We start from the raw sequence: 22,695 nt of genomic DNA, 5'->3' as shown, positions 1-22,695 counted from the left end.
AGGCACTCCGTTCTCTCAGGTCTAACCCCTACATGGTCATCAAACCTGCAGACAAGGGTGGTGCTGTTGTTGTATGGCGTACCGACCTCTTACTTGCAGAGGCTCAGTGCCAACTCACAGACACTTCTTCCTACCTCCCTCTGGACCATGACCCCATCACCGAACATCAAGCCACCGTCCAAAGGACTGTCACTGACCTCATCTCCTCTGGAGATCTTCCCTCTACAGCTTCCAGCCTCATAGTCCCGCAACCCCGGACAGCCCGCTTCTACCTCCTTCCCACAATCCACAAACGGGTACGTCCCGGCAGACCCATTGTGTCAGCCTGCTCCTGCCCCACTGAACTTATTTCTTCCTATCTTGACTCTATCTTTTCTCCGCTGGTCCAGTCTCTTCCCAACTACATCCGTGACTCTTCTGACGCCTTACGTCATTTTGACAATTTCCAGTTTCCTGGTCCCAACCGCCTCCTCTTCACTATGGACGTCCAATCGCGCTGCACCTCCATCCGCCGCCAGGATCGTTTGAGGGCTCTCCGCTTCTTCCTGGAACAGAGGCCCAACCAGTCCCCATCCACCACCACCCTCCTCCACCTGGCTGAACTTGTTCTCACATTGAACAACTTCTCCTTCAACTCCACGTACTTCCTTCAAGTAAAAGGTGTCGCTATGGGTACCCGCATGGGTCCTAGTTATGCCTGTCTTTTTGTGGGATATGTCGAACATTCTTTGTTCCAGCCCTACTCAGGCCCCCTCCCCCAACTCTTTTTCCGGTACATTGATGACTGTATCGGTGCCATTTCTTGCTCCCGCCCCGAACTGGAAAACTTTATCAACTTTGCTTCCAATTTCCACTCTTCTCTCACCCATACGTGGTCCATCTCTGACACTTCCCTTCCCTTCCTCGACTTCTCTGTCTCCATCTCTGGGGATAGGTTGTCTCCCAATATCCATTATAAGCCCACCGGCTCCCACAGCTACCTCGACTACACTTCTTCACACCCTACCTCCTGTAAGGACTCCATTCCATTCTCCCAGTTTCTCCGTCTTCGACGCATCTGCTCTGATGATGCTACCTTCCATGACGGTGCTTCTGGTATGACCTCCTTTTTCCTCAACCGAGGAATCCCCCCCACTGTTGTTGACAGGGCCCTCAACCGTGTCCGGCCCATTTCCCGTACTTCTGCTCTCAACCCTTCCCCTCCCTCCCAGAACCGTGACAGGGTTCCCCTTGTCCTCACTTTCCACCCCATCAGCCTCCATATCCAAAGGAAGATCCTCTGCCATTTTCGCCACCTCCAGCGTGATGCCACTACCAAACGCATCTTCCCCTCCCTTCCCCTGTCAGCATTCCGAAGGGATCGTTCCCTCCGCGACAACCTGGCCCACTCCTCCATTACCCCCACCACCTCGTCCCCATCCCATGGCACCTTCCCCTGCAATCGCAGGAGGTGTAATACCTGCCCATTTACCTCCTCTCTCCTCACTATCCCAGGCCCCAAATACTCCTTTCAGGTGAAGCAGCGATTTACCTGCACTTCTTTCGATGTAGTATACTGTATTCGCTGCTCACAATGTGGTCTCCTCTATATTGGGGAGACCATTCGCTGACTGGGTGACCGTTTTGCGGAACACCTCCGCTCGGTCTGCAAGCAGGACCCTGAGCTTCCGGTTTCTTGCCATTTCAACACTCCCCCCTGCTCTCATGCTCACATCTCTGTCCTGGGATTGCTGCAGTGTTCCAGTGAACATCAACGCAAGCTCGAGGAACAGCATCTCATCTATCGATTAGGCACACTACAGCCTGCCGGACTGAACATTGAGTTCAATAAAATCAGAGCATGACAGCCCCCCATTTTACTTTCATTTTTAGTTGTTTTTTCTTTTTTCTTCTTTTTTGCTTTTTTACATTTTTTACAACCTTTTATATTGCTGACCTTTTGGTCAGCTATGTGGCCTTGTCCAACCTGCACCTTCTCCTTTGTTATCTCTTGCCCCACCCCCACCTCACTTGCTTATAACCTGTGACATTTTTAATATTTGTCACTTTCGAAGAAGGGTCAGTGACCCGAAACGTTAACTCTGGTTCTCTTTCCACAGATGCTGCCAGATTTGCTGAGTGGTTCCAGTATTTCTTGTTTTTATTCCAGAAAATATTTGTTTGCTGCAAAAAGTACATGGCAGGTAAAATGAAATGGAAGGGTTGTGAGGCAATTCACTCCTGTACTGAAGGAAACTGATCTCCTTTGCAATCTTTGTATTGTTGACTTGGTGCTGTTTTTGAACTGTTTTGTAATGTATCTTTTTATAGTTTTTTTAACGAATAAAGTATATGTTGGAAATTTAAAAAAAAGTTCTGAGAAGGTTCACTGGATTTATTCCTGAGATGAAGGGGTTGTCTTGTGAGGAGGATTGAGCAGGTTGGACCTATACTGATTGGAGTTTAGAAACATGAGAGGTGATCGTATTGAGACATATAAGATTCTGAAGGGTCTTGACAGGGTAGATACTGAGAGGATGTTTCCCCTCGTGGTGGAATCTAGAACTAGGGGACACAGTTTCAGAATTAGGGATTTTCCATTTAAGAAGGAAATGAGGAGGAATTTCTTCTCTCAGACAGTTGTTCATCTTTGGATTTTTATCTACAAGGAAGTCAAGGGTTATGGGGGGCAGGCAAGAAAGTGGGGTTGATGCCATGATCAGATCAGCCATGATCCTATTGAATGCCGGAGAAGGCTCGAGGGGCCAAATGGCCTCCTGCTGCTACTATTTCTGTTCTTGTGATCTCATTGCAGCTTGTTCCAAATAGAGACAAAAGAGTGGAATTCCAGAGGAGAGGTGAGAGTAATTACCCTTGAGTGAGTGTGGCATCAAGGATCCCTAGCAAAATTGAAATCAATGGGAATCAGGGGAAAATTGTCCACTTGATGGAGTCATACCTAGCACAAAGCAAGATAATTATGGTTGGTGGAGGCCGATCATCTCAATCCAGGACATTGCCTCAGGAGTTTCTCAGGGTAGTGTCCTAGGCTCAACCATCCTCAGCTCTTTCATTAATGAGTTTCACCTCAACTTAAGTCAGAAGTGGGAATGTTAGGTGATGATTCACAACTCCTCAGATACTGAAGCAGTCCTTGTCCGCAAGCCGCGAGACCTGAACAACATTCAGGCTTGAGCTGATAAGTGACAAGCGACTTGGTTGCCACAAAAGTGCTACGCAGTGAACATCTCCAATGAGAGAGAATCAAACCATCTACCTTTTAATACTCAGCAGCATTATCATCACTGAATCCCTCACCAACAACATCTTGGGGGTTACCATTGACCAGAAACTAAACTGGACCAGTCACATCTATGCTGCAGCTTTTAGCGTAGGACAGAAATTGGGAATTCTGCAGCAAGTATCTCACCTCCTGACATACCAAAGCCTGTCCATTGTCTACAAGGCACAAGTCAGGAGTGTGATGGAATACTCTCCACTTTTCTGGATAGCTGCAGCTCCAAAAACACATAAAAAGCTCAATACCACCCAGGACAAAGCAGTCCTCTTCATCGGTACCTCACCCACCACCTTAAACATTCACTCCCTCCACCACCAGAGCACAGTGGCAGCAGTGTGTACCACTTACAAGATGCACTGCAGTAACTCGCTAAGTAACGTTCGACAGCACCATCCAAACCCGTGATCACTACCTCGAAGGACAAGGGCAGCAGATGCATGGGAACACCACTACCTGCAGGTTCACCTCCAAGTCACTCACCATCATGACTTGGAACTATATCACCATTTCTTCACTGTTGTTGGGTCAAAATCCTGGAACTCCCTCTGCAATAGCACTGTGGGTGTTCCTACACCACATTGACTGCAGCAGTTCAAGAAGGCAGCTCCCCACCACATTCTCAAGGGCAATTAGGGATGGACAATAAATGCCAGCCTTGCCAGCGATACTCACACCCAAGAATAAATAAAAAACAAATCATTCTCCACAGATTCCCCACAATTCAGGCTTGGACATTTACTTCAGGAGCACAGAGCTTTACATAACTACAACGTGAGTTCCAATCGTCATATTCCATTCACCTTTCACATTATTTTCTACCAGTCCGTTAGTGTTTAGTGATTCAGCACGTGGGTCTCTGCTTCTCCAGTTTCTAACATCTCACCACTTATAAAAAACACTCTGATCTATCTTTCGTAGGTACTAGATGACCCCACATTTTAAACTCCATCTGCCAAAACATTGCTCACTCACTTAATCTATCAAGAAGATTTGAAAATAAATTTCTTGCCAAAGGATAATGTTCTGCTTCTGCTCCCTCGCCGTTTGCTTTTCCCGTTAGTCTTTCATTTGGTGTAAATCCAGAGAAAGTAAAGATGGAAGGAAGGAGGGAGGGAAAAATCTTCCTCCTTTTCGTGATCCCTATTTGATCTTCATTCCAGTCCAATTTGGGTGAAGAATTCCGATTGTCTGTCTCAATTTTAATAAAGTATAAACAATTCTGGAATCACCAGCGAGATACTGATAAGAACATGTTTCCAGGCCAACTTTCCACAAAAGCTCCCCCACAACAATGCACTAGACACTTCATACACCAACGACAAAATTGGGATCCGAACCCACACATGCAAAGCAAAATGCATCAGCACGCCACCGTCTTAACCTCTCAACCACCTTGTCAGCTGTTTGGACAGTACAGATCCGGACTGTGCAGCCAGATGTGCAATGATGGAAATGCAGCTTCTGTAAGTAAATGACATTTCCATCACATCAGGTCATGGCCTGTTGGGAATAGAGTGGTGTGAAACATTTCCAGACCATGTCCAACACGTTTCCACTCAGTGTGAAAACCCACCACGGAAAGACTGGAACATACAATCATTTCATCACATCATGATTAACATCACTCAGACACCTGAACCATTTGGTCACTGATGAAGTCATGATGACTTCGAATTTCTCATGAAATGACAACTAAACTCACTGACTGGAAGAATTGCTTTAACTCCACGTGATCAGAGAGGCACAGCCTCAGACCGACTTGGCAGATGAATATTGATTGAATAATTTCTGTGTGAGCAATGTTCCAGCATCATAAACCAGGGGAACGTGCTGACTGAGCTGTGTCTTCATCTCTTCTGGGCAGTCGGACAGTTCACCCTTCATTCTGCTCTGATTCACTTTCCCAAAGCGGATCTACAGATTCTCAAATCTGGCGACTGGGTTTTCTTATTTTGTTCCATTTGATTTTTCTTGCTCCTGAATGATAATATATTCTAAACCTCGGATCAACCCTCCCCTTTGCGTCGTGTTATAGTCTTGCTTAAAAGAGACACAAAATGACACAAACACTCTGAAACATACAACACGGTCACAGTTTCCTTCAGTGAGGTTAATGTTGAGCTGTTTTCCAGGTTAAATGCAACTGCAAACACATTGCTCTCAAAGAAATTGTAGGGGATTGAGTTGCCGTTGAAATATTAGCACTGGACATCTGTCCGAGCAGGAACAGCCATTTCAAACTCGCATCCTTCACAAAGACAACCATTGAGCTGTTTTCTTTTGTGAATGAAATTCATAAGAAAAGTTAAAGTTCACAAGAAAATGGATGTAAATGATTGATAGCTAAACTTTTGAAGCCATGATATGAATCCAAGATTTTCTGATTATTAGACAAACACTCGAACCAATTAAGCTGCTGAGCCAGATCACAAGTGCTGTGACAACTAAGGGCAGAGGAGGGCACTCTTTATTCTCATCCCACTTCTCCACAGGTCACAACATCTATGTGAACTTTTCCCACATACTGATACAGTCAATCATATACTCTATTTTTTCCCAGAATAGAAGACACTGACCAGGTTTCTTTAATGAACAACAAAATTATCCATTTATTGTCGAACAAGTTTTAACTAGTCATGAAGTAAAGCATAAACACACAGGTGGAAATTTTAAAAGTTCCTTTTTCACCTTGAACAACTTTTAAAGTCCTTTTCTTTATCTTCGAGCCACACGCACACACACACACCGGATAGCTGAAAAAATAAAAGGGATTTTTTTTTTAATTCAGCACTCTGTTCCAGACAAAAAAAACCTCTTGGGCTGTTTATTTGCTCATTTTTGAAGAAATCATCAGATGAGATATGTTGCTCCAAAACTGGAATACAGTCTAACTTCCGAGTATACGTAGACAGGTCACTAGGGTATTTTAGATCAGTTCTTTTCAGAAGGCATTGAGAATTAATTTTAGCAGGCCTTCTTCAAAGACATGCGACAAGATGAATTAACTCAGTGGACTTCTCAGGGTCTTTTAAAGATTTTCTGGAAAATAAACTGGGTTGTGGTCTTCTCTCCTTCCTTGACGATTCTTCAGGTTAACTTTATCAGCTGCTCACTCCAGCAGGTAAAACACACTTACTGCTACAACCAAAGGATGTGAGTTTTCTGCTGTCTTAGGTTTGCGCTGCTGCTGCCAAGGTTGTCCAATCAAGGGGCATGACTGACTTCACTAACCATATTTCTCCCGGTTACCAGGGTTTCTGTTCTATACTTAACTTGAATCATGTGACAACCAGTAAACATAGTTGCCAAATTGGCTCTTTTGGTGCTCTCTTGAAAAAGAACTGGTCCTACATTTATTCAGTTTGATTATGACTTCTTCAAAAATTATTTTAACAGAAGAAACAGAATCCCTTCCATAACATCATGTACTTTCCCTGAGCTACAGGTTATTGCAAGTCTCTCTGGCTGTGTTTATTTTAGGTGATTTTGTACTCAGGTTCTTTTGGAATCCATGTGTTTGCAGATCTTTGTGAGTGAGCGATGTGGTAATATGCTTAAAAGATTTCCCTGTAAATTATTCGTATCTCCATCTTTCCCCGAACTTTGTACAAACACATTAATATGGGAATCACACACATCAGGCCGTCAAACCTGTCTGCTAAACATTGAAAGGTGGCAGTGTTTATTGTGACGGGGTTCCATTTATGAAGACACATATTGATGATTCACACATGTAAAAATTTGTATATTATGTTCATGACATAATGACATAAATAAACATTTCCTTGCACTTGCCATGCTTGTTGAACATTTTCTCTGCTGATGCCCCCTGAATATATTAGAGAACATGGTGACGAGGTTGAGATAAAAATCTGTAAATATAGGCAGCAAACAGCAGCAGGGACTGCAGTGAACAGGATTTACGTGACATATTTGTGCTTATATTGGTGGGTGAAATAAGATACTAAACACACAAAATCCTACATTTGAGCTCGCGTAAAAGATTGCTCTGTCTATGGAGATAGCATCAAAGAATGCTCAGGAATTTTGTCCTATGCCAGTGATCGTAACACACTTCAGGGGAACTTAAAAAAAAATGGTAAAATGGGCTTTCACATAACAGATGAAATTTTACACAGAGAAGTGTGAAGTGATACAATTTGGAAGGAAGAATGCCATATAAATGAAACGTTACAATTCTAAACTGGGTGCAGGAGCAGAGAGACAATGTACACCAATGTTCGAAGGATTGAAAAGGTAGCTAAGAGCAAACAGGACACTTGGCTTTATTAATAGAGGCATAGAGTAAAAGCATATAAGTTATGCTAAACCTTTATAAAATACTGGGAATGAATGGCCTCCACCTGTACCTCTACAGAAAGCTTCCATTCCAGGTTTACACACACTCGTCAGGATCACGTTCCACAGATTCTGCCCTCCAGGCTCAGACACCCACTTCAGGATCACTCTCCACAGATCCCGCCATTCCAGGTTCGGACACCCACTTCAGGATCACTCTCCATTGATCCCAGCACTATGGGCTCGGAGACCCTCTTCAGAGATCCTAAATCTCCAGACACGGACATCCTTTGAGGACCACTCTCCACAGATTCTGCCCTCCAGGCTCAGACATCCTCTTCAGAATCACTCTCCATACATCCCACTGCTCCACGCACGGATATCTCAATCAGGATCCGATCAAAGAATGTTGCTTGTCACTTATCAGCTCAAGCCTGAATGTTGTTCAGGTCTTGCTGCTTGCAGGCACAGACTGCTTCAGTATCTGAGGAGTTGTGAATCATCAGCGAACATTCCCACTTCTCACTTATGTTGAAGAGAAAGCCATCAATGAAACAGCTGAGGATGATTGGGCCTTGGACACTGCCCTGAGAAACTAGGTATCCAGTCATGAAAGGTGGAGGACAATTAAATAACGAACCAGATGAGGAGGCTCCAAAAACATCCCTATCCTCAATGTTGGTGGAGCCGAGCACGTCAGTGCAAAAGATGAAGCTGAAGCATTTGAAACCATCTTCAGTCAGAAATTGCTCAGTGGATGATTCATCTCGGCCTCTTGAGGTCCCCAGCATCACAGCTTCCAGTTTTCAGCCAATTTGCTTCACTCCACATAATGGCAAGAAATAGCTGAAGGCACTCGATACAGCAAAGACTATGGGCCCTAACAACATTCCGGCTCTAGTGTAAATCTGAGTTCTTTTTGGCTTCAGTCTGGTTCATTAAATATACTGAGTCGGATGTGTAGGTAAAATCAATTACTTTATTTGCGCATTTAGCCGGCTGACTTACTCTAATGCAACGACACTGACTCCACCCAGAGTCTGTCTGGTCCACTAGAGTAAGTGAAGTTTTTTGATACAGGTACTACTGTTTATACATTAAGATTCATGCTATACCCCCTTGTTTAACCAATCAGTGCGATACAATGCGACTTCACCCACGTGGTGACATGCAGTACATCTGTTACTGAGGTTCCAATACACTCCATTTTCAATACATACTTGTTACTAATAAAATATTGTTTTGTACCAGCAAGATAAAACAAAGCGGACAAGCAAGCTAATTAGCAAGAGCATAGGAATCATTTATAATCATTCTAGTCTCACTCCCGACATGGATCATGAGTCTGTCTCTACCTTGTGACAAGTAATTGCGGCGCATCCTGCTATCTCTATTAGGTGTACATTCCTGAGTGTTTCATGCAGTCTGCAGCTACATTAAGTAGTGGCAGTTCACGAAGATAAGAGGGGCCGAGCACTCCTTATCACTCACACATGGATGGACATCATTTGATTCACAGGAGTCCATTTGTTCCAAACCACAGGGAGTCACACAATCAGGCCATAAAGAACAGATGTCTTTGCAATTACCAGTGTCGGCTAGTCTTTACAGTCTCACACGCTCTGCCTTTACTTTTAACTATTTCATTGTGGTTTCTGCCACTTAAAATCAAAGCTCAGCAAAGCTACTATTCCTAAATTGGCTATATTTCCCATTCAGCATAGTGCCATGCCTTTCTGCTCACTTCCACACTAGTACTGAAGACTTGTGCTCCAGAACTAGCTGCGCCCTCAGCCAAGCTGTTCCAGTGGAGCTACAACACGGGCATCTACTTGACAATGTGGAAAGTTGCCCAAGTGTGCCCTCTCCACAAAAAAAATGCAGGACAAATCCAATCTGACCAATTGCCGCCCCATCAGTCTACTATCAATCATCAGCAAAGTGATGGAAGATGTCACCAACAGTGCTAACAAGCACCACACACTTAGCAATAATCTGATCATCGATGCTCAATTTAGGTTCTGCCAGGGTCTCTCAACTCCAGGAAATAATTTGGCAGATAGAGTATAATGTGGGAAAATGTGAGGTTATCCACTTTGGTAGGAAGAATAGAAAAGGAAAATATTATTTAAATTGTGAGAGATTACAGAATGCTGCGGTGTAGAAGGATCTGGGTGTCCTCGTACATGAATCACAAAAAGTTACCATGCAGGTACAGCAAATAATTAGGAAGGCAAATGGAATGTTACCCTTTATTGCAAGGGGGATGGAGTATAAAAGTAGAGAAGTCTTGCTACAAATGTACATGGTGCTGGTGAAACCACACCTAGAGTACTGTGTACAGTTTTGGTCTCCTTATTTAAGGAGGGATATACTTGCATTGGAGGCAGTTCAGAGAAGGTTCATTGGATTAATTCCTGTGATGAAGGTGTTGACTCATGAGGAAAGTTGAGCAGGTTGGACCGATACTCATTGGAGTTGAGAAAAATGAAAGGAGAACGTATTGAGACATATAAGATTCTGAGGGGGCTTGACAGGGTAGATGCTGAGAGGATGTTTCCTCTCGTGGTGGAATCTGGAACTAGGAGACACAGTTTCAGATTTAGGGCTTTTTCATTTAAGAAGGTATTTCTTCTCTCAGAGGGTCATTAATCTTTGGAATTCTTTACCGCAGAGAGCAGTGGAGGCTGGGTCATTGAATGTCTTCAAGATTTTTATCTACAAGAGAGCCAAGGGTTATGTGGGCAGGCAAGAAAGTGGGGTTGAGGTCATGATCAGGTCAGCCATGATCCTATTGAATGGCGGAGCAAGCTCGAGGGGCCTAATGGCCTACTCCTGCTATGAGTTCTTCCGATCTTCTGTTCTTATGATCTCATTGCAGCTTGGTCCAAACAGAGACGAAAGACTGGAATTCCAGAGGAGAGGTGAGAGTGATTGCCCTTGAGTGAGTGTGGCATCAAGGATCCCTCGCAAAATTGAAGTCAATGGGAATCAGGGGGAAAACCCTCCACTTGTTGAAGTCATACCTACCAAAAACAAGATGTTGTGGTTAGTGGAGGCCAATCATCTCAGCCCAGGACATTGCCTCAGGAGTTTCTCAGGGTAGTGTCGTAGACCCAAACATCCCAGCTGTTTCATTGACGACTTTCTCTTCAACATAAGTCAGAAGTGGGAATGTTAGATGATGATTCACAACTCTTCAGATACCGAAGCAGTCTGTGCCTGCAAGCAGCAAGACCTGAGCAACATTCAGGCTTGAGCTGATAAGTGACAAGCAACCTTCTGGCCACACAAGTGCCAAGCAGTGAACATCTCCAATGAGAGAGAAAAAAATCTACCTTTTGATATTCAGAAGCATTATCATCGTTAGATCCCCCACCATCAACATCTTGACCAGAAACGTAACTGGACTAGTCACATCTATGCTGTGGCTATAAGCGCAGGTCAGAGATTACGAATTCTGCAGCAAGTATCTCACCTCCTGACACCCCAAATCCTGTCCACCATCTACAAGGCACAAGTCAGGAGTGTGATGGAATACATCCCACTCAACAACACTCAAGAAGCTCAACACCATCCAGGACAAAGCAGCGCACTTGATCGGCACCTCACCCGCCACCTTAAACATTCAATCCCTCCACAACCAGTAAACAGTGGCTGCAGTGTGTACCATCTCCATATGCACTGCAGCAACTCGCCAAGTATCCTTCAACAGCACCTTCCAAACTCGTGACCACTACCACCTCGAAGGACAAGGGCAGCAGATGCATGGGAACTCACTACCTGCAGGTTCCCCTCCAAGTCACTCACCATCTTGACTTGGAACGATATCGCCATTTCTTCACTGTTGTTGGGTCACAATCCTGGAACTCCCTCCCCAATAGCACTGTGGGTGTTCCTGCACCATATGGACTGCATCAGTTCAAGAAGGCAGCTCTCCACCACCTTCTCAACGGCAATAGGAATGGGTAATAAATGCTAGCCTTATCAGCGATACTCACACCCAAGAATGAATAAAAACCAAATCACTCTCCACAGATTCCCCACAATCTGGGCTTGGACATATACTTCAGGAGCACAGAGCTTTATATCACTACAACATGAGTTCCAAACTTCAGATTCTTTTCACTTTTCACATTATTTTCTACCAGCTTTTATCAATTCAGTATTCGGGTCTCTGCTCCTCAACCGTTTCTAACATCTCACCTCTTACAAAAAAACACTCTGATCTATCGTAGGTAGTAGATGACCCCTCATTTTAAACTCCATCTGCCAAAGCATTGCTCACTCACTTAATCTATCAAGAAGATTTGAAAATAAATTTCTTGCCAAAGGATAATTTTCTGCATCTGCTCCCTCGCCATTTGCTTTTCCCATTTGTCTTTCACTTGGTGCAAATCCAGAGAAAGTAATGATGGAAGGAAGGAGGGGAGGAAAAATCCTGCTCCGTTTCGTGATCCCTATTTGATCTTCATTCCAGTGCAGTTTGGGTGAAGAATTCCAATTGTCTGTCTCAATTTTAATAAAGTATAACAAATTCTTTAATCACTGTCTGGACATTGACAAGAACAGGTTTCGAGGCTGACTTGACACATGAGCTCACCCAACATAAATAATACACGAAACAGCTCATAAACTAGCGACAAGGATGGGATTCGAACGCACGTGTTCAAAGCACAATGGATTAGCAGTCCATCGCCTTAACCTCTCGGCCACCTTGTCAGTTGCAGCGACATAGCTGTCACCTTCAGCACAGCTTCTGGCTGTGCAGCCAGCTGTGGAATGATGGAAATATATCTTCTGCAAGTAAATGAAGTTGGGAATGGAGCAGTGTGAAACATTTCCAGACCATGTCCAACACGTTTCTACTCAGTGTGAAAACCCACCACGGAAAGACTGGAACATACAATCATTTCATCACATCATGATTAACATCACTCAGACACCTGAACCATTAGGTCACTGATGAAGTCATGATGACCGAATTTCTCATGAAATGAAAACTGAACTAACTGACTGGAAGAATTGCTTTAACCCCACATGATCAGCGAGCCACAGCATCAGGCCGACTTGTCGGGTCGTGTAAACAGATATCACTGCTTCTGATCTTCACCAGAACAGAGAGTGAGATGGAACATTGATCATCAAACAAACTGTGAGAGAATACAACAGAATAAAACACATGGTTATAGATGTTTTCATAAGATTAGGAATGGTGGTAAAAGAGGTGGGGGGGTGGCATTGTTAGTTAGAAATAGTGTAACAACTGCTGAAAGAATTTTCGAGGAGGATCTGCCGACTGAGGCACTGTGGGTTGAGGTCAGGAACAGGAAAGGAGCAGTCACCTTGATGGGAGTTTTCTATCGGCCCCCCAATAGCAGCAGGGAGGTGGAAGAGCAGATTGGGAAACAGATTTTGGAAAGGAGCAGAAGTCACAGGGTAGTAATTATGGGGGATTTCAACTTCCCAAATATTGACTGGCAACTCTTTAGATCGATTAGTTTGGATGGGGTAGTGTTTGTGCAGTATGTCCAGGAAGCTTTTCTGACTCAGTATGTAGACTGCCCGACCAGAGGGGAGGCAATATTGGATTTGGTACTAGGTAATGAACCAGGGCAAGTGATAGAGCTGTTGGTGGGCGAGCACTTTGGAGATAGTGATCACAATTCTGTAGCATTCACTGTGGTAATGGAGAGGGATAGGTATGTGCAACAGGGCAAGGTTTACAATTGGGGGAAGGGTAGATATGATGCTGTCAGGCAGGAACTGAGGAGCATAAGTTGGGAGCATATGCTGGCAGGGAAGGGCACGGTCGAAATGTGGAACTTTTTCAAGGAGCAGATAGTAGGGGCCATTGATAAGCATGTCCCTGTCAGACAGGGAAGGGATGGTCATGTGAGGGAACCGTGGTTGACAAGAGAGGTTGAGAGTCTTGTTAGGAAGAAGAAGGATGCGTATATAAGGTTGAGGAAAAAGGGCACAGGCATAGCTCTGGAGGGATACAAGATGGCCAGGAAGGATCTGAAGAAAGGGATTAGGAGAGCTAAGAGAGGGCATGAAAAATGCTTGGCGGGTAGGATAAAAGAAAACCCCAAGGCCTTTTACGCGTATGTCAGAAATATGAGGATGACTAGGGGGACCGTAGGTCCGGTCAAGGACAATAGCGGGAGACTGTGTGTTGAGCCGGAAGAGATAAGTGAGGTTTTGAATGAGTACTTCTCTTCGGTATTTACGAATGAGAAGGGGTGTATTACTGAAGAGGACGGTGTGAAACAGACTGGTAAGCTCGAGGAAGTGCTCGTTAGGAGGGAAGATGTGTTGGGGTTTTTGAATAACTTGAAGATAGACAAGTCTCCCGGGCCTGACGGGGTATATCCAAGGATGTTATGGGAAGCAAGGGATGAAATTGCAGAGCCGCTGGCAATGATCTTTTCATCTTCTCTGTTGACGGGGGTGGTACCAGGTGATTGGAGGGTGGCAAATGTTGTGCCCCTGTTCAAGAAAGGGAATAGGAACAACCCTGGGAATTACAGGCCAGTTAGTCTTACTTCGGTGGTAGGCAAGTTGATGGAAAAGGTGCTGAGGGATAGGATTTCTGAGCATCTGGAAAGACACTGCTTGATTCGGGACAGTCAGCACGGTTTTGTGAGGGGTAGGTCTTGCCTCACAAGCCTGATTGAATTCTTTGAGCAGGTGACCAAGCAAGTGGATGAGGGTAAACCAGTGGATGTGGTGTACATGGATTTTAGTAAGGCATTTGATAAGGTCCCCCATGGTAGACTTATGGAGAAAGTCAGGAGGCATGGCATAGTGGGGAATGTGGCCAGTTGGATTAAGAATTGGCTAACTGATAGAAGGCAGAGAGTGGTCTTAGATGGTAAATACTCAGCCTGGAGCCCAGTTACCAGTGGCGTGCCACAGGGATCAGTTCTGGGTCCTCTCCTGTTTGTGATTTTTATTAACGACTTGGATGAGGAAGTCGAAGGGTGGGTCAGTAAATTTGCAGATGATACAAAGGTTGGTGGAGTTGTGGATACCGAGGAGGGCTATTGTCGTCTGCAAAGGGACTTGGATAGGTTGCAGTGCTGGGCTGAAAAGTGGCAGATGGAGTTTAACCCTGAAAAGTGTGAGGTCGTCCATTTTGGAAGGACAAACACGAATGCAAAATACTGGGTTAACGGTAGGGTTCTTGGGCATGTGGAGGAGCAGAGAGACCTTGGGGTCTATGTGCATAGATCGTTGAAAGTTGCAACTCAAGTGGATAGGGCTGTGAAGAAGGCATATGGGGTGTTAGCGTTCATTAGCAGAGGGATTGAATTTAAGAGCCGTGAGGTGATGATGCAGCTGTACAGGACCTTGGTAAGGCCTCATTTGGAGTACTGTGTGCAGTTCTGGTCGCCTCATTTTAGGAAGGATGTGGAAGCCTTGGAGAGGGTGCAGAGGAGATTTACCAGGATGTTGCCTGGAATGGAGAATAAGTCTTACGAGGAAAGGCTGAACATTCTAGGCCTCTTCTCATTAGAACGGAGAAGGATGAGGGGTGACATGATAGAGGTTTATAAGATGATCAGGGGAATAGATAGGGTAGACAGTCAGAAACTTTTTCCCCGGGTGGAGCAAAGCGTTACAAGGGGTCATAAATTTAAGGTGAAGGGTGGGAGATATAAGAGGGATGTCAGGGGAAGGTTCTTTACCCAGAGAGTGGTCGGGGCATGGAATGCCTTGCCTGGGGAAGTTGTTGAGTCAGAACCTTTAGGGACTTTCAAACGGCTTTTAGATAGGTATATGGATAAAGGAGAATGATGGGGTATAGATTAAATTGTCCTTGACAGAGGACAAAGGATCGGCACAACATCGTGGGCCGAAGGGCCTGTTCTGTGCTGTATTTTCTATGTTCTATGTTCTATGTTCTACATGGAGAGACACTGTGGAATAACAAATAGATTTGATTGAAATGTTGAAATTTTGATTGGAATGGAAAAAACACCAGAAACAGCAGATTAAATTGGGATTCTCATCATTATATTGATCTGGGACAGAAAAGATAAACTGATGGAAAGAAGAGAAGAAGGAAGAAAAGAAAGGATGGAACTGTTCAATCTTTTCAGTTTTTTCACTCGCCCATCAAAGCTGATAAAAAAAAGTTGCAAATAACAGAGAATTTCACCAAAAAGGGAGATTAAATGTTGCTGAAACCTTGGATCGAAGGATGCCCCAAAAGATCACCTGTTTAACTGTCTCCTCACTAGGGGATTTCAATCAGTGAGCAATATTATTCTCTACTTTTTTTGTTAATTGGTCCCAGAACTGTCACTTGGAATTAATATCTGTGTTCCGACTCCTGAATAATAAAATTGTGAGTTTCTCGATATTTTCTGGACACAGTTCCTGCTGAAAGAACTAAGAACTCTTTTCTAATTTGCACAATACAAAATACACACTCATCAAGCCTGCTAAGCTAGCATCCTTGGTGCTGCTCTCTCTTCTCCAAAACTTCATCTCATGTGACTGTTCTATCATCACTCTGACAGTGGGAGGGGTTGATCCCACTATCTTCAGCATTAACCCTTTACATCCTTATACCACACTGTCTGTCCAAAAACATGGGTGGAGGGAACTTCCTTCATTTATCAAAACACCAACAGCAGCACAGTGGCGCAATGGTTAGCACCGCAGCCTCACAGCTCCAGCGACCAGGATTCAGTTCTGGGTACTGCCTGTGTGGAGTTTGCAAGTTCTCCCTGTGTCTGTGTGGGTTTCCGCCGGGTGCTCTGGTTTCCTCCCACCTCCAAAAGACTTGCAGGTTGATAGGTAAATTGGCCATTGTAAATTGTCCCTAGTGTAGGTACGTGGTAGGAGAATGGTGGGGATGTGGGAGAGAATATGGGATTAATGTAGGATTAGTATAAATGGGTGGTTGCTGGTTGGCACAGACTCGGTGGGCCGAAGTGGCTATATCTCTAAATAAGAAAAGTAAAATAAAAGCTACCAGTCGTAAATCAACTCAAACCCATTAGAGAGATAGAGGGAGACTGTCAGAGAACTTCCTGCATCCAGTCCTGACCCTGTCACACTCAGCATCTTCTCACCCAGACCCCACTCTCATCAACACTGAACATTGTTACCGAGACCCTTCAAATACTGTTTATAAAAGGGAGAAAAATTAAAAACTTTATCACAGCTAGATTGAATAGAACAAAGTTTAATATCTTCTCGTCGTCACTCGGTAACCACATGAGACAGTCCTTAAATCAGTAGCATAAATTATCAGCTGGAAGAATGTTTGTCATTGGGTTGAATCATTTCTGTGTGAGGAATGTTCCAGCATCATAAACCAGGGGAACGTGTTGACTGAGCTGTGTCTTCATCTCTTCTGGACAGTTCACCCTTCATTCTGCTCTGATTCACTTTCCCAAAGCGGATCTACAGATTCTCAAATCCGGAGACTGGGTTTTCTTATTTTGTTCCTTTTGATTTTTCTTGCTCCTGAATGATAATATATTCCAGCCTCGGATCAACCTTGCTCTGTCGCCCAGTCTTGGTTAAAAGCGACAAATAACGGCAACAACATTCTGAAACAAACAACACGGTCACATTCTGCTTCAGTGAGATTAATGCTGAGGCCGTTTCTGTGTCGAATGCTGTCTTAACGTGTGAATCAACTTCACAAACAAATTTGAACTCGAAGTTCAGGAGAAGACAGAGATGTGAATGATTGACAGTGTAATCTTTAAATCATAATTTTCCGTTTCTTCGTTGAAGTGAGGCTCAACCCTAAGCCACTTGAGATCGCGGAAAGCTACAAACTTGGATCCAGAAATCAGAAAAGTAGTGAAACAGTTGGTGAGTACATTGTGACACTGAAGAATTTATCACCACATTGCAACATTGGCACATTCTTAGACCGTACATTATGAGACAGATTTGTGCTTATATTGGTGGATGAGGAAAGATACTAAACACACAAAATCCCAATTTGAGCTAGTGTGTAAGATTGCTCTTTCCACGGAGATAGCATCAAAGAATGCTCGTGAATTTCATCCTATGCCAGTGACAGTAACACACTTCAGAGGAACTTAAACACACTGGTAAAATGGGCTTTCACACAACAGATAAAATTTTACACAGAGACTTGTGAAGTGATACAGTTTGGGAGGAAGAATGAGACAATGTACACCAATCTTTTTTGATCAAGGTTTGAAAAGGTTGCTAAGAGCAAACAGGACACTTGGCTTTATTAATAGAGGCATAGAGTAAAAGCAAATACGTTATGCTAAACCTTTATAAAACACTGGGGTGAATGACCTACTCCTGTACCTCCACGGAAAGCTTCCACTCCAGGCTCGGACACCCTCTTCAGGATCACTCTCCATCCATCCCGCCACTCCACACACGGATATCTCCATCAGGATCAGATCACAGCTCCACAGTCCTGCCACATCCAGTCGTGAATGGTGGTGGATAATTAAATAACTAACAAGATGAGGAGGCTCCAAAAACATTCACATCCTCAATGATGGTGGTGCTGAGCACGTCAGTGCAAAAGATGAAGCTGAAGCATTTGCAACCATCTTCAGTCAGAAATATTAAGTGGATTTGATCTGTGCTAATTTCAGCTCCTCATGCTCGCTGGTGCCTTGGTTCTCTGGTGCTAATTTCAGAGTAAATCATGCAGCTTGACAATTGGAGCCAAAGAAAAAGACACAGGAGAGGTTGAAAGTGCCAAAACCTGGGATTGAACCAAGAACTGTTTAACTGTTAGGACAGCACGAACTCAACAAAGCTATTTCAACAACACACTAAAGCCACCATTCTGTCACTGCTTTGGAAGACAATATATACATTAAAGTGTTTGTAAAAAGTTACAGAACACAACATGTGAGTAATATTCCCCATTGTTTTCTCAGTACTGAGGGATTGTGAAGTGGGACACAGCCAGAAGTCCCACTGTGCCACACTGACCCTGAGCTATGAGTGAAATGAGATAAAGTTCAATCTTTAGCAGAGAGATTCTGGAGAGAGGTAAGAGTCCTGAATCAAGGAAATACTTTCTGACACAATAAAAGCAAAATACTGCAGATGCTGGAAAACTGAAATAAAAACAAAAAGTGCTGGAAATACTCAATAGCTCTGGCAGCATCTGTGGTGAGAGAAACAGAGTTAACGTTTCTGGTCTGTGACCTTTCATCAGAACTGACACAGGTTAGAAAAGAATTAGGTTTTTAACAAGTGACGGGGAGGGGCATGTGGGAGAGAACAAAGAGGAAGGTGTTTGATAGTGCAGAGGGAAGGAGAGATTAAATAACAAAGCTGTCCTGGGACAAAGGCAAAGAGTGTGTTAATGCTTGTGGTTGCCTGACACCAGTCATGCTCTGATGTTATTGAACACAATGTTCAATTCACAAGGCTGTAGAGTGCCGAATCAAAAGGTCAGGTGCTGCTCCTCGAGCTTGGGTTGATTTTCACTGGAACACTGGAACAGGCCAAAGACAGAAATGTTGACATGAGAGCAGGGGAGAGTGTTGAAATGGCAAGCAACCCGAAGCTCAGGATCATGCTTTCGGCCTGAGCAGAGGTGTTCCATCTAATCTGCGTTTGGTCTCCCCAGTTTAGAGGAGCCCGCATTGTGAGCAGTGAATACAGTAGACATAATTGAAAGAAGTACAAGTAAATCGCTGCTTCACCTGAAAGGAGTGTTTGGGGCTTTAGATAATGAGCAGAGAGGAGGGAAAAGGGCAGGTATTATATCTCCTGCGATTGCATGGGAAGGTGCGTTGGGAAGGGGACGAGGCATTGGGGGTAATGGAGGAGTGGACCAGGATGTCACGGAGGGAACAATCCCTTCGGAATGCTGACAGGGGAGGGGAGGATGCGTTTGGTGGTGGCATCACGCTGGAGGTGGCGGAAATGGTGGAGGATGATCCTTTAGATGTGGAGGCAGGTGGGGTGGAAAGTGAGGACAAGGGGAACCCTGTCGCAGATCTGGGAGGGAGGGGAAGGGGGAAGGCAGAGGTTGAGAGTCCTGTCAACTACACTGGGAGGGGGCGGGATGGGAGTAGTTGAAATCTGGTGATGTTGTTGAATTTAATTTCAAACACTCCTTGAACTCTCTGCTGATGAAGACTGAAAAAGGGAAGAACAACCACACAACAAGGGTCTCAAATCCAAGACCCTGAGATTAAAAGTCCCATGCTCTACCAACTGAGTTAACAAGGCCTGATACAGTACTTCTACTCTGTCTGTTATTGGACGGATGCAGCTGTTGGCTCCACCCCAAGGGCGGGAATTTGTTCCACCAACTATGAAGCAGTTTCCTATCAATTCCCCAGATTATCAGTAAATCCACTTCCAGAAGCCCCAAAGTGTGATATATTCCTCTCACTCATCAATAATAAAACTGAAATCTTTTTACCTTCCAAATTCTGCCATCCATTTTGTCAGTATTTATTTCTCTCTCCTTTTTATTTAGTTCATGCATTTCTTCAGAATTTTTTTTTCAATTATATCTGAGGGAAGAAATGAACAGATCTGGCAGCTCAAAACTGGACATCCATGAGGCACTGTGGGTCATCAGCAGCAGCAGAATTGTATTTAAACACAATATGTTACCTCATGGCCTGGCATATCTCTCACTCTACCATTACCATCAAGCCAAGGGAGCAATAGTGGTTCAATGAAGTGTGCAGGAGGGCATGTCAGGAACAGCACCAAGCAGACCTAAAAATGAGTGAAGCGACAACACAGGATTACTTGCATGTCAGATAGCGGAAGCAGCATGCAATAGACTGAGCTGAGTGATCTCACAACCAACAGATCAGATCAAAGCTCTGCAGTCCTGCCACATCCAGTCCTGAATGGTGGTGGATAATTAAACAATTAACAGGAGGACGAGGCTCCACAAATATCCCCATCCTTAATGATAAGGGAGACCAATATATCAGTGCAAAATACAAGGTTGAATCATTTGCAACCATCTTCAGCCAGAAGTGCCAAGCAGATGATCAATCTCGGCCTCCTCCTGAGGTCCCCAGCATCACAGGTGCCAATCTTCAGCTAAATCCACTTCACTCCACATGATATCAAGAAATGGCTGAAGGCTCTGGATACTGACAACATCCTGGCTGCAGTGCTGAAGACTTGTGCTCCAGAACTACCACACCGCCCGCCAAGCTACAACACTGGCATCTACCCAGCAATGTGGAAAATTGCCCAGGTATGTTCTGTATACAAAAGGCAGGACAAATCCAACTCGGTCAATTCCTGCCCGATCAGCCTCCTCTTGATCATCAGTAAAGTGATGGAAGGTGTCGTTGACAGTGCTATCAAGCAGCACTTACACAGCCATAACCTACTCACCAATGCTCATTTTGGGTTCCGCCAGGGCCACTTAGTTCCTGACCTCATTATGGCCTTGGCCCAAATATGGACAGAAGAGTTGAATTCAGGAGGTGAGGTGAGGTGACAGTGACTGCTCTTGCCAAGGGCATCAAGGAGCCCTTGCAAAATTGAAGTCAATGGCAATCAAGGAGAAAAATCTCCACTGGTTGGAGTCATACCTTGCGCAAAGGAATATGGTGCTGGTTGTTGGTGGCTAATCATCTCAGTACCAGACATCGCTCAGGAGTTCCTCAGGGTAGTGTCCTCGGCCCCAACCGTCTTCAGTTGCTTCATCAAAGAACAAACAAAGGACAAAGAAAATTACAGCACAGGAACAGGCCCTTCGGCCCTCCAAGCCTGCGCCGATCCAGATCCTCTATCTAAACATGTCGCCTATTTTCTAAGGGTCTGTATCTCTTTTCTTCCTGCCCATTCATGTATCTGTCTAGAATCAATAAACTTCCTTCTATCATAAGGTCAGAAGTGGAAATGTTCACTGATGATTGCAAAATGTTCAGTTGCATTAGTAACTCCTCAGATACTGAAGCAGTCCGTGTCCAGATGTAGAGAGACCTGGGCAAGATTGGGCTTGGACTGATAAGTGACAAGTAACATGCACGCCACAAAAATGCCAGGCAATGACCATTTCCAACAAGAGTGAATCTAACCATCTCCCCTTGACAGTCAGTGACATTACCATTGCTGAATCCTTCACAATCAACATCCGGGGGGTTACCAATGAGCAGAAACTGAATTGGATCAGTCATATAACAACCGTAGCTACAAGAGCAGGTCAGAGGCTGGGAATTCTGCTGCAAGTAACTCACCTCCTGTCCACCATCTACAAGGCACAAGTCAGGAGTGTGATGTAATACTCCCCACTTGCCTGGATGAGTGGAGCTCCAACAACACCAAAGAAACTCAACACCATCCAGGACAAAGCAGATCACTTGATCAGCACTCCATCCACTACTTTAAATATTCACTTCCTGCACCACCAGTGAACAGTGGCAGCAGTGTGTACCATCTACAAGATGCACTGCAGCAACTCACCAAGCCTCCTTCGACAGCACCTTCCAAACCCCCAACCTCGACCACCTAGAAGGACATTGGATGAATGGGAACACCACCATCTGCAAGCTCCCCTCCAAGTTACACACTGTCCTGACTGGGAACTATATCACCATTCCTTCACTGTCACTGGATCAAAATCTTGGAACTCCCTTCCTAACAGCACTGTGGGTTTACGTACAACACATGGACTGCAGCAGCTCCAAAAAGGCAGCTCACCACCACCTTCTCAAGGGCAATTAAGGATGGACAATAAAGGCTGCGTTTGCTGACAACGCAACCACAAGGTGGCACAACTCGCTTTCTGCCCCTGCTTTGCACCGGCCGCTTCCACCCTCCATAGTCGCTCGCTCCAGACCTCGCTGCTCCCCCCCCTACTTCCCTGGCCGATTGTCTCCCGATCATGTCACCCCATTCTCCAGTCGTTCGCTCACTCCCCACCCCCGTCCCATCCAGCCACTAGCTCTAGGCTGCGCTGCTTCCCTTCTCTCGGCCACTTGCTCCCACGTTTGTCCAGTTTCCACGCGCCGCCCGAAGAAGCAAGGTGGGCTGCAAAGTGTGACGTAGGAGTGAGTAGTGAGTGGCCTAGAGGAGGGAAGTGGCATGGCCTAGAGCTGGCGGCTGGAGCGGGGGTTGGGGGGCAGAGAGCAAGCGGCCATAGAGCTGGA

General features: G+C 44.8%; 1 non-coding gene across 1 annotated transcript; it reads right to left on the bottom strand.

Annotated features, from left to right (window-relative positions):
- Nucleotides 1–12,219: 12,219 nt before the first annotated feature.
- On the bottom strand, nucleotides 12,220–12,301 carry trnas-gcu (transfer RNA serine (anticodon GCU)). The gene has a single exon. It is a non-coding gene; the product is annotated as a tRNA-Ser (tRNA).
- Between the last annotated feature and the right edge of the window lie 10,394 nt (nucleotides 12,302–22,695).

This window comes from Heterodontus francisci, unplaced genomic scaffold (genome assembly GCF_036365525.1).
Source record: "Heterodontus francisci isolate sHetFra1 unplaced genomic scaffold, sHetFra1.hap1 HAP1_SCAFFOLD_43, whole genome shotgun sequence".
Classification (NCBI taxonomy): domain Eukaryota; kingdom Metazoa; phylum Chordata; class Chondrichthyes; order Heterodontiformes; family Heterodontidae; genus Heterodontus; species Heterodontus francisci.
This window is presented reverse-complemented; position numbering and strand designations above follow the sequence as displayed.